Below are 15,297 nucleotides of genomic sequence, written 5' to 3'. Positions count from 1 at the left end.
GTGATGGTGTTAGTAATAGTGATTGTGTTGGTGATGGTGTTAGTGATGGTGTCGGTGTTAGTGATGGTGTCAGTGTTAGTGATGGTGTTAGTAATGGTGTCAGTGTTAGTGATGGTGTTAGTGATGGTGTCAGTGTTAGTGATGGTGTCAGTGTTAGTGATGGTGTTAGTGATGGTGTCGGTGTTAGTGATGGTGTCGGTGTTAGTGATGGTGTTAGTGATGGTGTTAGTGATGGTGTTAGTAATGGTGTTAGTAATGGTGTCAGTGTTAGTGATGGTGTTAGTGATGGTGTCAGTGTTAGTGATGGTGTCAGTGTTAGTGATGGTGTCAGTGTTAGTGATGGTGTTAGTGATGGTGTCGGTGTTAGTGATGGTGTTAGTGATGGTGTTAGTGATGGTGTTAGTGATGGTGTCGGTGTTAGTGATGGTGTCGGTGTTAGTGATGGTGTTAGTGATGGTGTCAGTGTTAGTGATGGTGTTAGTGATGGTGTCAGTGTTAGTGATGGTGTTAGTGATGGTGTTAGTGATGGTGTCAGTGTTAGTGGTGGTGTTAGTGATGGTGTTAGTGATGGTGTCAGTGTTAGTGATGGTGTTAGTGATGGTGTCAGTGTTAGTGATGGTGTTAGTGATGGTGTTAGTGATGGTGTCAGTGATGGTGTCAGTGTTAGTGATGGTGTTAGTGATGGTGTTAGTGATGGTGTCAGTGTTAGTGATGGTGTCAGTGTTAGCGATGGTGTTAGTGATGGTGTTAGTGATGGTGTCAGTGTTAGTGATGGTGTTAGTGATGGTGTTAGTGATGGTGTTAGTGATGGTGTCAGTGTTAGTGATGGTGTTAGTGATGGTGTTAGTGATGGTGTCAGTGTTAGTGATGGTGTTAGTGATGGTGTCAGTGTTAGTGATGGTGTTAGTGATGGTGTCAGTGTTAGTGATGGTGTTAGTGATGGTGTTAGTGATGGTGTTAGTGATGGTGTCAGTGTTAGTGATGGTGTTAGTGATGGTGTCAGTGTTAGTGATGGTGTTAGTGATGGTGTCAGTGTTAGTGATGGTGTTAGTGATGGTGTTAGTGATGGTGTCAGTGTTAGTGATGGTGTTAGTGATGGTGTCAGTGTTAGTGATGGTGTCAGTGTTAGTGATGGTGTTAGTGATGGTGTTAGTGATGGTGTTAGTGATGGTGTCAGTGTTAGTGATGGTGTTAGTGATGGTGTTAGTGATGGTGTCAGTGTTAGTGATGGTGTTAGTGATGGTGTTAGTGATGGTGTCAGTGTTAGTGATGGTGTTAGTGATGGTGTTAGTGATGGTGTCAGTGTTAGTGATGGTGTCAGTGTTAGCGAGCAGCAGCAGCAGTGACACCAGGCTTTGATGAGCTCTATAGCGTTTGGAGTTGAGCCTCTTTATTGCACGCACACTTCCATTATGGCTTTGTGGGGAAGCTTGTTTACCTGCTGATAACATACACTGGTGGATTGAGGAGCAGCGATCCAAAGCCTGCTGCCAGAGTCACTCACGTCTCATTGTACAGCGCGAGGAGAAGAATGGCCCTGTTTATGCAGCACGGGGAGGTGGAGGGCCGAAATATGCAAAATGTTACACCGAAAATCAAACTCGGGCAGCACTACGACATCGCCGCACGCGTGCCAGCTTTATTTTTAGCTGCCAGATATACAGTTTCCCATCAGGGGGCTCTTTTTTTTTAAATAAACCCACCACCACCACCACCACCACCACCTCCAGCAGCAGCAGCCCGCTGTCCAAGGACAATAAGTACAATATATTAAGTAAAAATAACAGAAAGTGTTTAACTTCCTTCACACCAACTATAATGTACATTTGTCTCGAGGACTCACACAAACAAACAAACAAACAAACAAACAAACAAACAAATAAAAGTAGAAGATTAAAAAAGATTTTTAATCAGACATGCATTTATCTATCTATCTATCTATCTATCTATCTATCTATCTATCTATCTATCTATCTATCTATCTATCTAATTAATGTTTCTTTTTGTATTAAATACATTTCTGAAGCTCAAATAAATAAATAAATAAATAACGTAAAACGACAAAGAGAGGGAAAGGGAAAAATAATGAAACGTTAAAAAAATGCCGCTTATTTATTTGTCTATTTGCTTCTCGATGGTTAATTATTAATTATTTCTTATTTTATTATATATATATATATTTATATATATATATATATATATATATATATATATATATATATATATATATATAAAAGAAAAAAAAATCAAAGAAAATCAATTAAAATCTGCTTATATATTAATTGGTTTTATTTTGAACTGTTAGAAACCGTGCTCCTTTGTTATTTATTTATTTATTTTATTCATTTATTTATTTATTTATCTTATTCTTTTTAAAACACCAGCGATACGTAAAGTTACTATTACGAACACTTTTTTAAAAAAAAAAAGAATAATAATTTGCAACTGACTTCAACGGAAAAATGTGAATACGTTTCTATTCATCAATTTTCTTTTAAGATTTTTTTTTTTTTTTTTTGCGTTTTATTTTTTACCCCCCCCCTTGTTTTTAATGACAGAAATTATTATTTGACTACCTGACTGCTTTTTTGGTACAAGCACGGTAGTGCATAACTGATGCACCAAATGTGTGTGTGTGTGTGTGTGTGTGTGTGTGTGTGTGTGTGTGTGTGTGTGTGTGTGTGTGTGTTAGAGAGAGCGAGGGAGAGAGAGAGAGAGTGTGGGGCTGTTGATGGCAGCTGTCAGTGGTTTGGAAGGAGAAGCGGACAGATTGTGCGTTGTGTTGGTACCGCCAGTTCGCCACCTGGCACACTCTTCCTTGTTAGAACTTCTTACTGTTTCTGCTCTGATTTGGAGAGGCGTAGATCTGCGCTCTGGTGACTTTCCATCACGCACCAACTTCAAACCGTTGTCGGTGCTTACAGCCATCCAGCACGCCACTTTAGACCATAACTCCTCGTGGCTTCCTGCTTCTTATCTTTGACCGCGAGCTTAACCAGCACCCGCTACGCTCTTAGTGTCCCCGTAACTCCGCCCTGCTCGGGCTCTTAATCGCTTTGGCTTAGCGCGCGAGCCGACAAATCGAAAAGCTGCGATCTTTGTGAAGATGCTAATCGACGGGGACTGTGCTGATTGACAGCTACATAGCGCTAATACTTCTCTTCTAGCACACTGGCACTCCCTTCTCATTAGTTAGTCATTCTCTCCATCGCACCCAGGATGTGTCATTTCACAATTTAGCCCTGAGACGCATATGCACAGCTTACACTGCCTCTCAGAGCATGCTAATACGACCCCGAGCGGTGAACCGACGCTCCGTATCCCCGTGCACTTTTAACAACGTCTACGAAACGTATGTCAAAGCGGAAACTAACGTCTTAAACGTTTCCGAATTTAAATGTAACTATAAACAGGATAAAAAGTATAACGCGCCATTGGTTCGTTCAGATGAACGTGCAGGTTTGCTAAACTTCATATTAAGCAGTCTCAGTCTCAGTCTCAGTGCCAGAGAAGTGCAGATATTTATGCCTCACTTGTACTTTACACACAGGAGTACTTTATTTGCGAACATGGTGCTTGTTGGCCGTTCTCGATTTTGATTGGTCAGAAAAATAACGGATGTGTATGAGGATGATGTTCGGTAAACCTTCATCCAGGGTTTAGTCGTCCGTCCTTCCTCACACACACACACACACACACTGGACTCACACAAGAGCAGAAAGTTTCGTCTCAATCAGGACTCCTGGGGGACAAAAGTTGTTCTGTGGGCAGCGGCGTCTCCGTGCCACCCAGCGCCGGGGTCATGGTGCTGTGGGCTCTGTTCAGCACACGGCCCCCTCTGTTCTCCGCTGCCTGTTGAATGAACAGCGCTTTCCTTTGTGTTTGCTCATCAAAACACACGACAAACTTAGCAAGTCAGCAAGTTGCAGCGCTTTTCCCGCGTTAGGATTCCTCAAGACTCTTTTGTACCGTCATGTTTTTCCCTCTGCTGGACCTGACGCAGGTACGGAGCATGACTTTTATCGTTAGATTTCTTTATTTCTTCCTGCTTCTTCTTAAAAACTAACGCCGGGCATTAACATTTAAAATATTAATAACTACGTACTGTATAACTAGAAAATTGAACAAGCTACTTAAAAATAAAAAAACTTTACATCTATTGAATTTTACAAGCTAATTTCTAAAATAGAACTAACTAGCAAACGTACAAAGTAATGAACAAAGCTTGACTAATTTGCTAACATTAGCTGACTAATCTAACAAGCCAATTTACAACCTAACCTCGTTATCTAGCAAGAAAAACGTAACAAAACGTAGCTAGCTCGCTAACTGAACGATCTCAATGACAAAACTAGATATTTACTCGACGTGACGCTCGTCTTTAGCTTCGATGTGAATTTTAAAGACATTGAAGGTTTCATTATGAAGTTTGAGCTTCGTCTTATCCCTATCAGACTCTGTAGAATGTAAACTCCGGCAAAAAAAAAATTCGAAACTTTACAATTTAAAAGTTCAAACTTACTTGAAAAATAAAAGTCTTTTCTCTGCTATTAATCTCATTTCTGTTGTGTGGTCAGTTTTTTAATACATGAATAATAAATACATCCGATATTTATTTCTTTATTTATTTATTTCTTTATTTATTTCAATTTTTAATCAGATCTGTTTTGGCCCTTTTCTCCATATCACCTGAAGGCAAATAGTAGAGATTTCTACACAAGTTATTTACACCAGGAGCCGAGCCACAGCTTTGGAAACTCGGCTGCGGATCAAAGGATTGTTTTGATCTCTGCTTAGCATATTTGCTGAACCTAGCCAGTGATTCTGCGAAGTGCACGAGTTTTTTTTTATTTTTTTATTTGTTTTTATTTTTTTATTTTTTTTCCTGGCGATATGCAGAGCATCCTTTATCCCTCTTTCTCTTGTGTTAGCTCCCGGATTTAAGTACTTTCTGTATTTAGAAGACAACTGGATTTGCCAGCTTTTCAGTTTACTTGCCCACTGCTCGCAGTCTTGGCACTCCAAAATAGATAACTAGGTATGTAGTACGGCTAATCCTGATCGGCCTTGTAATAGTATTTGTGGACTGCGCGGCACCCAATTAGGGCATAATGTGTTATTTTTGTTTCAGCTAAGTTGGATTAAAATATAAAAATACGCTCGTGTTTTTTTTGCTGCTGAATGTTTACTTTTTACTCTGTTTACTTCCCAGACTGAGCGCAGATCAAGGAAATAAGCTTTATTCTGACTGGATTAGTTTTACACGTGAGCGTGGGGTGTAAAACGAAATGATCAACAGAGTCTCACTGGGATTTTCGTTCCTGTCCGAACCCTTTTTTTGTCTGGAATATTTTACGGGCTTTGTATCCGTACTTTAATTTCTGTCAAACACGCGGTAGCGTTTCAGTCGTTTCTTGGAGTCTGTTTTCTTTCTAAAAAGCTCGTTTCGAAAACGAAAATCTATTGAACAAATTTCCGACGTTTAATCATTTTTTATCTAAACGAGCTAATTTCCAAGACTTTCAAGATCTAGTGAATTTCCAAAATTGACCTAGATTTAGCTAACTAGATTCATAAACTAATTCAACAAACTAATTTCCAAAGTTAAGTGACATAATGGTACTAGGTAAAACTTAAAAATCAAGCAAATTTAATTCCCAATGTCACATTTTCACAAACTAGGGGGGGGGGGCACAGTGGCTTAGTGGTTAGCACGTTCGCCTCACACCTCCAGGGTTGGGGGTTCGATTCCCACCTCCGCCTTGTGTGTGTGTAGTTTGCATGTTCTCCCCGTGCCTCGGGGGTTTCCTCCGGGTACTCCGGTTTCCTCCCCCGGTCCAAAGACATGCATGGTAGGTTGATTGGCATCTCTGGAAAATTGTCCGTAGTGTGTGAGTGTGTGTGTGAATGAGAGTGTGTGTGTGCCCTGTGATGGGTTGGCACTCCATCCAGGGTGTATCCAACCTCGATGCCCGATGACGCCTGAGATAGGCACAGGCTCCCCGTGACCCGAGAAGTTCGGATAAAGCGGTAGAAAATGAACGAATGAATGAACATTTTCACAAACTAATTTTCAAAACATTTGACCTGTGTATGGGAAGTGTTAGCGCAGTGGTTATGGTGTTAAACAATTGATTGGATGGTTATGAGTTTGAATGCCAGGTCCATCAAGCTACCACTCCTGGGCCAATGAGCAAGGATCTATTGCTCAGCTGTATAAATGAGATATATACTGTAAGTAAGTCACTCTGGATAAGGACATCTGCTATTCAGCATCAGATTCCTGATCTCGGCTGACAGGAGCGGGATCGTGATGTCAACTCTTGCTCCTGTAGCCCCTCCTTCTGGTGTCGAGATGCTTTTCTGCTCACCATGGCTGTAACGAGTGCTTATTGGAGCTGCCCCACTGACTTGTATCTGCACGCCGGTTTGTATTCTGACCGAGTGTACGAACGTCTGCGGAGAGTCCAGACCGTGTTCTCCGGCAAACTTCCTCAACACATCATAGAGTCGGCGCTCTGTGTAAAACTCGGGGGGAGAAAATTCACAGGAAAGCGAAAAACCGACTGTGTGTGTGCTCATGACTCCATGCTGGCGAGATGAGCATGGGTTTAGTGAAAGGGGCTAGATGGCTCACGAGAGGGATAAACCTGGAAGAGTCATGCAAGCAAATGTGGTTGTTTTTTTTTGTTTTGTTTTTTTTACAGAGCACAATGAAAGCGATTGTGGCAAAGTCCTTTGGAAAGCGGCAAAGCAGCTCTCGGAGGTCCAGGACCGTGGAGAAGCCGGATGAGCCCTCGGAAGGCGACGATGAGGCCAGGCTTTCCAGCAGCACCTGCGAGTTGGAGGAGAAAGGCAAGACCCACCTCAGCTTCCTTTTTCTCTCTTTTTTTTTTTTTGTCGCTGGTTGTTATTAACCGCAATGCTTTTCTTTTTTTTTTTTGCACCATCCCTGTGGTAAACACACAAATAACATTGTTTAGTGGTGAGAATTCCTTTTGAAAGGAAGTGTTTCCCTAATGATAGAACCCTGCCAACAAAAAAACAACGGAGAGAAAGAAAAAAAAAATCTAAACACACACACAGACACACACACACACACACACACACACACACACACACACACACACACACACACACACACACACACACACGCACACACTCATAGTCACAGGTGCTTGGGAAGAGAAGGAATAGAGTGAATGGTCAGCGAAGTCCCCTAGGAGGCCCTTTTAGTTGACGCCAGTGTGTGTGTGTGTGTGTGTGTGTGTGTGTGTGTGTGTGTTTGGAGCCAGGTGGAGTGCTTTACTGAGCATGCTCCTGTAAGCCTCATTCACATGCTAATTTGCCTCGTATGTAACTTTTATTTGTCTCACCCCGGTGTCGGGGACAATAATTACAGAGCGTTTTACATCCGCATCAGCAAATCAACCAAATAATACAAATGCAGATGTTTGTTTTTTTGTTTTTATTTTTCTTTTTTATTGCAGAGAGGGACGTTGGGCTCGGAAATCACGTTTCAGAACCGTAGCCTCGTTTACGCGGACGCGGTTAACGTTTCATTCGCCACACTTTAGTTTTTTTAGATCAAGGATTTAAAGACTATTATTTATTTATTTATTTATTTATTTATTTATTTATTTATTTATTCAAAATTTTTACATTGACCACTAAATTGTTGACTTTGGCTCAAAAAAATGTACCGTCGGTGTTGGAGAATTCTTCGCTCGCGATGCTGAATATTCTAGCACTGTGAGAATGAAGTTGGTCTATAAACCCGTAAAGAAAAGAAGCTTATGATGATGGAACATGATAACTAGCAGAAAATTTGTTCCTTATTCCCTCAAGCTCATTAAAATAATCCTTTGCTCTACGTGGACTCGTTTTTTTTTGCATGAACCCGAACAGCGCCGGTTAAAGATGTAAACAACACAGAGCTTAGCCATGTTTTTTTCACGGCGAGTCTGTCGTTAGAGGAGCTTCATCGTATAATCTGAGATGAACTACACGTTATCGCGTGTCGCAGTCTGGGTTACGCCATTCAACCCAGATTTGAGATTTTATTCACAATTTCATTTTTATTTCACTTCTGACCACGAAGACGCCTTCGAACGGTGTTAAACACTACAACGATCTCCGTTTGCTTTCCAGGACAATTTATACCTGACAAACTGTTAGATTCGAAGTTAGCGTCAAAAATCATCGCCTCGTGAATCCGAAATTGCTTATCGTTACTGTATTTTGTCGCAGACTCGAATCTTAGTAAATATTGTCACCTCAGGGATCGAAATCGTAGTTGTAATCGTAGGAGATTCGTTTATTCTATTATTTTGTAGCGGATTTGATGTTTTTGACAAATACCGTCACCTCGCGTATATATAAAAGTCGTGCGACGTTATCATCGAGACGGATCGAATCGAATCGTCATCATTAGGGATCGATTCGCGCTCCTTCGTACCCTGTTGAATCCTTGCTTTTCTTTTTCACCCTCTGTGATATTTATCGCGATATTTTACAGAATCGTTAAGTGGCACACGCTAGAAAAAATAAAGGAAGAAATAACTGTTGTTCCGAAGCATTTTTTTTTATTATTACCATTGCAATTCATTTGAACCATTTTGCCTTCTCTTTGTTTTACCTCACCATACTTTTGTTGCTGACACTCCTCCCACACTGAGTTATTGCCTTGGCCTTGTTTCCTGAGTAGTGTGTGTCACCTGGTTCGTCCGTCCCTCTACATCGCGCCGGCGCTCCGGAGAGGACCTGCTTCCACGCCTGGCTATAGGATCCGCATAAATAGCAGCAAAGGCATTGTCATGTGCACCTTTTGAAACGGCCCTATTGAAAGTGTTCCAAGGAGACAATGCTGCAGCGTCTGTGTGTGTGTGTGTGTGTGTGTGTGTGTGTGTGTGTGTGTGTGTGTGTGTGTGTGTGTGTGTGTGTCATAACCCTGCACTTGTTCCCTACAGTCAGCAAAGGGAACAACAATCAGGCAAGCTGAAGCACAAAACAAGCGCCGTGCGTGAAACCATTTCATGTTGGATGTTAAAAAAAACATCTTGACGTTGATTGAGTTTAAGTTATAAAGAGCCGCTGTTATAGAAAACACATCGATACCTTCTGACCAATCAGAACACAGGCTTCAACGCCGCCGTGGTGGACGTCATCCAATCAAATAAACAGTTAGACGGATCTTGTGCGCTGGAGGTTTCTAACCGAAGGGGACTACAAACAGATTAACACAATGACATTACGTAGTCATTAGGTGATAAACAGATGAGAAAAGTTGTAATTGTCATCGAACTGCTGCTGTGTGAGTAACAGTGACTTTGCTTCATCACATTACGCCATTGTTGATCACTTATCTATAACGGCATGACAGCACCAAGGGTTTCATTTCCTTCCTTACGTTTGTCATCGTCGTCGCGCGCTTTACATTTATTATTTGCTTCACTTAAACACTTTGTCTCATAAACCCGGATCGTTTTGTTATGATATCGGACGTGTAACAAACGATTCGTTCGTATGTTATGAAAGCGCAATGCTATCACATTGATTTAGTCTCGAGATTATCCTGTTACACAATGACGCCATTGGTTGCGTTAACGGATATAAGGCCTCGTGGGCTCCGTCTAATAGATGCGTTCATGTTTTTTCTGCGCCGACGCATCAAGCTTGCTTTAAACTTGTTGATTGTAATCAGGTTACGATCGGACGGGGATCGATACGGTCGACCGTGCTAGGCGGTGATGTTCATGACGCGCTGTGCTAACGTGTTCGTTTTCCAAAAAACATCAGGATCGATGGTTAAAGTTCAGTTTCTTTCTCCGCTCGCTAAGGGCTCGCTAAGCGCATTTGGGCGCCTGCGATTGAGCCATGCGTCAGCGTGAAATCGCATCCAGCACTGGTTCTGTGATCGCGCTCCGAGACTCTTGTTAAACTTGGCGGCGTTTTGCGAGAGGATAAAGACCGGCCTCGATCGGATTAACCATGCAACAGCATGATGTAACTCTTTGTTTGTGAAGCATGTCATCTTTGTCGCACTTTAAGACTTTTACCGAAGAGAAAGTTTTTTGGGTTTTTTTCACCCCCCAAAAAACCCCTACATTTTTAAAACAAATTTGCGTCGTCAGGTGTGTGTGTGTGTGTTTGTATGTGTGTGTGTGTTTTTTAGTGGTAGTGTTTGTATTCCTAGTTGCCGGATTAGTGCCTTGTTCGGGAATACTGAGTAGTTTCTTGCTGTGCCCACGTACTCGCTGTCAACAGTTCCAACCCGAGAGTAGAGGAAGGATAAAGCTCATTTTAAAACGCACACACACACACACACACACACACACACACACACACACACACACACACACACACACACACACACACTCTGACTGACTTTGAAGAGAGTGGGAAGCACATCTTTCTGTTCCGTAATTGATTTTTTATAACCTTCGATGTACATAATCTGTGCACTTTTGATTAAAACACACAACTAGTCAATTTGTTCGCGAGGCCCGATTTCCAATCGTCGCAGCGAACACAACTTTGATGCGCCCGAGTCGATGCTAAGTTGCTCTCGAGACGCGACCGTGTGACTATCAATCCTCCTGTATAGTCGAGAGAAAGCGCAAAAAAATGCCTGCTTTTTAGCTTTAGATGCTTGTTTATCACTTTTAAATACCATCATCTTTGCCAAAATCCTCTCTCAAAAGAACCTTTCACTTGCTGGAATAAATTCAAATTAAAAATTTAAATCCTTCTTTGCATTCCCTCAGCCTCTTCTCTCTCTCTCTCTCTCTCTCTCTCTCTCTCTCTCTCTCTCTCTCTCTCTCTCTCTCTCTCTGTCTCTCTCTCTCTCTTTTTTAAATAGCTGGCTCCTTTTAGAAAGCTGTTTATGTAGTGATCTGCTCATAATCCAGGTTGTTTCTCAACAGGAAGGGAAAAAAAGAAGTAAAAAAAAAAAAAAAAGCACTGAAATCGTATTATCACTATCTCAGAGAGATGATGCGAGAAGTCAGAAGGAGTCGGATGGAGGATGGGGCGACTTTTCAAAAGTGTTAAATCTGAGGAATGATGCAAATGCTCTTTGATGGTTTACTTTGATGGAACAAGGGCATTTGACTTGCAAATACTAATAGAACACTGTAGCGCTCAAAAAAGTCTAATGTGTCTGATGCCTTTTGTGATGTTATGACAAAAAAAAAAAACAGGCGGTGGATAAAGCTACACAAAAATGGGTCACGATGTCGGATAGTCGATCTGTGATACTCGAGGAGTGGCGGAAGATGTGGGTTATGTTAAATAGGTGGTAACTCCACTGGGGTAGCGAGTAGAGATGCAGCCATCAGATCGGCCTCTGGGCCAAAATGTCCAGGGGAGGAATGTCCAGGGGTCTCCTGCGTCGTCCTACAACAAACTAGCTTTCTGATGAAACATTCAAGGATGGCTGGCAAGGTTGTGAGAGAGAGAGAGAGAGAGAGAGAGAGAGAGAGAGAGAGAGAGAGAGAGAGAGAGAGAGAGAGAGAAAGAGAAAGAAAAATGAGAGAAAGAAAAAGAGAGAAAGAGAGAGAAAGAGAGAGAGGGAGAAAGAGAGAGAGAAAAACATAGAGAGAGAAAGAGAGAGAGAGAAAGAGAGAGAGAGAGAGAGATTTTTTGATTTTGAAAAAGACCTTGATTTCGATTGCTCAGTTTCAAACATGACCGATAAAATGTTTAACTTAACTTAATGCAGGAAAAGAATAAATAAATAAATAAATAAATAAAATAAAGAGAAAGAGAGAGAGAGAAAGAGAGAGAGAGAAAGAAAGAGAGAGAGGGAGAAAGAGAGAGAAAGAGAGAGAGAAAAACATAGAGAGAAAGAGAAAGAGAGAGAAAAACATAGAGAAAGAAAGAGAGAGAGAGAGAGAGAGAGAGAGAAAAGACCCCCTAAAGAATAGAAGGGAGACTTCTCCTCTTAGAGAGGAAAGATAGATCCTCTTCTCTCTCTCTCTCTCTCTCTCCCTCTCTCTCTCCCTCTCTCTCTCCTCTCACTCTCTCTCTCTCTCCCTCTTTCTCTCTCTCCCTCCAATCTCTCTCTCTTCTCTTCTCTCTCTATCTCCCTCTCTTTATCCCCTACGCTCGCTAAGCTCTCTCTTACTTTTCTGCGAGCACCAAACACTCAGGCATCCACACCTTCTTTTTTCAACTTTGTCCCTACTTTAGACAGACAAAAAACAAGGACCCCCCCCCAACCCCCCTGTTAAGTCAGTAAGCGAGTAAGTCAGTAAGTGAGTGAGTAAGTCAGTAAGTGAGTAAGTCAGTAAGTCAGTAAGTCAGTAAGTGAGTAAGTCAGTAAGTGAGTAAGTCAGTAAGTCAGTAAGGCAGTAAGTGAGTAAGTCAGTAAGTGAGTAAGTCAGTAAGTGAGTAAGTGAGTAAGTCAGTAAGTGAGTAAGTGAGTAAGTCAGTAAGTGAGTAAGTCAGTAAGTCAGTAAGTCAGTAAGTCAGTAAGTGAGTAAGTGAGTAAGTCAGTAAGGCAGTAAGTGAGTAAGTCAGTAAGTGAGTAAGTGAGTAAGTCAGTAAGTCAGTAAGTGAGTAAGTCAGTAAGTGAGTAAGTCAGTAAGTCAGTAAGGCAGTAAGTGAGTAAGTCAGTAAGTGAGTAAGTCAGTAAGTGAGTAAGTCAGTAAGTGAGTAAGTGAGTAAGTCAGTAAGTCAGTAAGTGAGTAAGTGAGTAAGTCAGTAAGTGAGTAAGTGAGTAAGTCAGTAAGTGAGTAAGTCAGTAAGTGAGTAAGTCAGTAAGTCAGTAAGGCAGTAAGTGAGTAAGTCAGTAAGTGAGTAAGTCAGTAAGTGAGTAAGTCAGTAAGTGAGTAAGTGAGTAAGTCAGTAAGTGAGTAAGTGAGTGAGTAAGTCAGTAAGTCAGTAAGTCAGTAAGTGAGTAAGTCAGTAAGTGAGTAAGTCAGTAAGTGAGTAAGTCAGTAAGTGAGTAAGTGAGTAAGTCAGTAAGTGAGTAAGTGAGTGAGTAAGTCAGTAAGTCAGTAAGTGAGTAAGTCAGTAAGTCAGTAAGTCAGTAAGTCAGTAAGTGAGTAAGTCAGTAAGTCAGTAAGTCAGTAAGTCAGTAAGTCAGTAAGTCAGTAAGTGAGGTTAATTCAGGTTTTTAATGCAAGAGTTTACTTTAGATGGATCACCCTACAGTACAGAGATCTGGTGAAATCTGTTCTGAAGTAAAACACACACAGTCTGAACACACAGTACGTACACACAGTCTAGGCAACGTTAGCTAGATCCTTGCAAACAAAATACAAACATGTTCAAAAATTCCAGCTAGCACAATGCTAAACTGTTAAGAAGTAAACAACAACAACAACAACGACAAAAAAAGAAATCTAGCCGCCGTTCCGACTCGCCGTCTACCGGAGATTTAAACCTCCGTCCCGTGTTTTGTTTTGTTTGAGCGATCAAATCAAACAAATCAAAACTGCTCGGTGATTGACCTTTTTCCCCTCGTTTTCTTTCTTTCCCTCGGCGAATTCACTTTGCCGCTCAAAGGACAAATCACAGAGAAGACCTTATTAAGCTTTTTTTATTGTTCGAGTGGCCCAGATTGGAGTTATTGTTGACGAACAAATTATAATTGTATCTCCTGAAAAGTTAGCAAAGATCTAAACAAAAAGAAATCAATGGCGGAGGACCATTAATCACTCCAAGCAGCCTACTTGTGCCGAAGAAACTTACCTCATAATCAATGTCTTTGTTTTGATGAAAGGGCATTTGCATGCTGATTCAGTGTGGTGCATTGGATGCAATCAAAACATTGTCATCCACGTTAATAAGTGGCTTATTTGTACTCTCGAGGGTGCCACTGAATAGCGCTCACAAACTAAGCCGTTTGTGGTGCTTTAGCTTAAAGGCCAAAGCTAAAAGGGACGACTTCTTTGTGTGGCGACTCTACAGACTGTAATAAAGGGGCCGGTGCGGATGTTATAGGATACGACTTGTTCTGTGAAACTCGCCTTTTGTGACGTCTGAACTTACAGATTTCGCCTGATCTTCATTAGCTTTACCTCGGAATATAGATTGTTAACCCATAACCTCTTTACCTCAGTACCTACCGTATAATACGGACAATAATCAGTGACCGATTAATACGATGAAGCACTAACACTGGAGACTCCTTCAACGTATGGTAAATAATCACTTCACAGGAGACGAGGACTTGTCTATGGTGGATGCATCACAGTAGGACTCGTCTATGGTGGACGCTTGACAGGAGATGAGGACCTGACTCTGGGTGGATGCATCACAGTAGGACTCGTCTATGGTGGACGCTTGACAGGAGATGAGGACCTGACTCTGGGTGGATGCATCACAGTAGCACTCGTCTATGGTGGACGCTTGACAGGAGATGAGGACCTGACTCTGGGTGGATGCATCTGCAGTAGGACTCGTCTATGGTGGACGCTTCACAGGAGATGAGGACTTGTCTACTGTGGATGCATCACAGTAGGACTCGTCTATGGTGGACGCTTGCCTGGAGATGAGGACCTGACTCTGGGTGGATGCATCACAGTAGGACTCGTCTATGGTGGACACTTTAACCGAGATAAACATCATGTGTGGTGGACATCTATGGTGATTGCTAACTTTTCAACTTTTCAAGTTGATTTCATCTGTGGTGGATGCTTCTAGCGAGATGAGGACTTATCTATGGTGGAAGCTTCACGTGGGGACTCATACAGTACATGGTAGATGCTTAACAGGAGCTGAGGACCGTCTACTACAGAAACTGTCCTATAGTGTAGCGTTGTCTATGGTGGACGCTCCACACGAGGACTCAATAGTGCTGTTGGTGGAGATCACCGGACACTTTCTGACCAATGTGTTTGAACAGAAATGAATATAGAGTATGTGTTAACTTCTGGCGTTACTTTGATCATCGATTGACGCCTGCGTTTATTTAAAGCATCACCCACACTGCTGTGTTATAACTCCCGAATGCTAACAGCTAAAAAGTGAATAGACTTGACACAGTGAAACACCACAGAAGTGAAGTGATATCAGGTGGTGCAGTAAACACCACGCCACACCTACACTTCTTCAGCTTACTCTCTTTTACCCCCAGCTAAAAACACAATCGCTCGGAAAAAAATACGTGCGACCGGTCGGTTTTGCCGTCCTCCGTTTACGCCGGCCGTCTGGCGCACAGACGTATCGCATATACGGAGTTTGGCTATTAAATCGAGCCGACCTCAAGCAAATGACTTAAATTTAAACAAGAAAAAAAAGAGTGCAGACATTTTCATAAGCAGCATTGCTTTGTGGCCAAAAAGCAAT

The sequence above is a fragment of the Tachysurus fulvidraco genome, chromosome 3 (assembly GCF_022655615.1).
Source record: "Tachysurus fulvidraco isolate hzauxx_2018 chromosome 3, HZAU_PFXX_2.0, whole genome shotgun sequence".
NCBI classification, from domain to species: Eukaryota; Metazoa; Chordata; class Actinopteri; order Siluriformes; family Bagridae; genus Tachysurus; species Tachysurus fulvidraco.
This window is presented reverse-complemented; position numbering follows the sequence as displayed.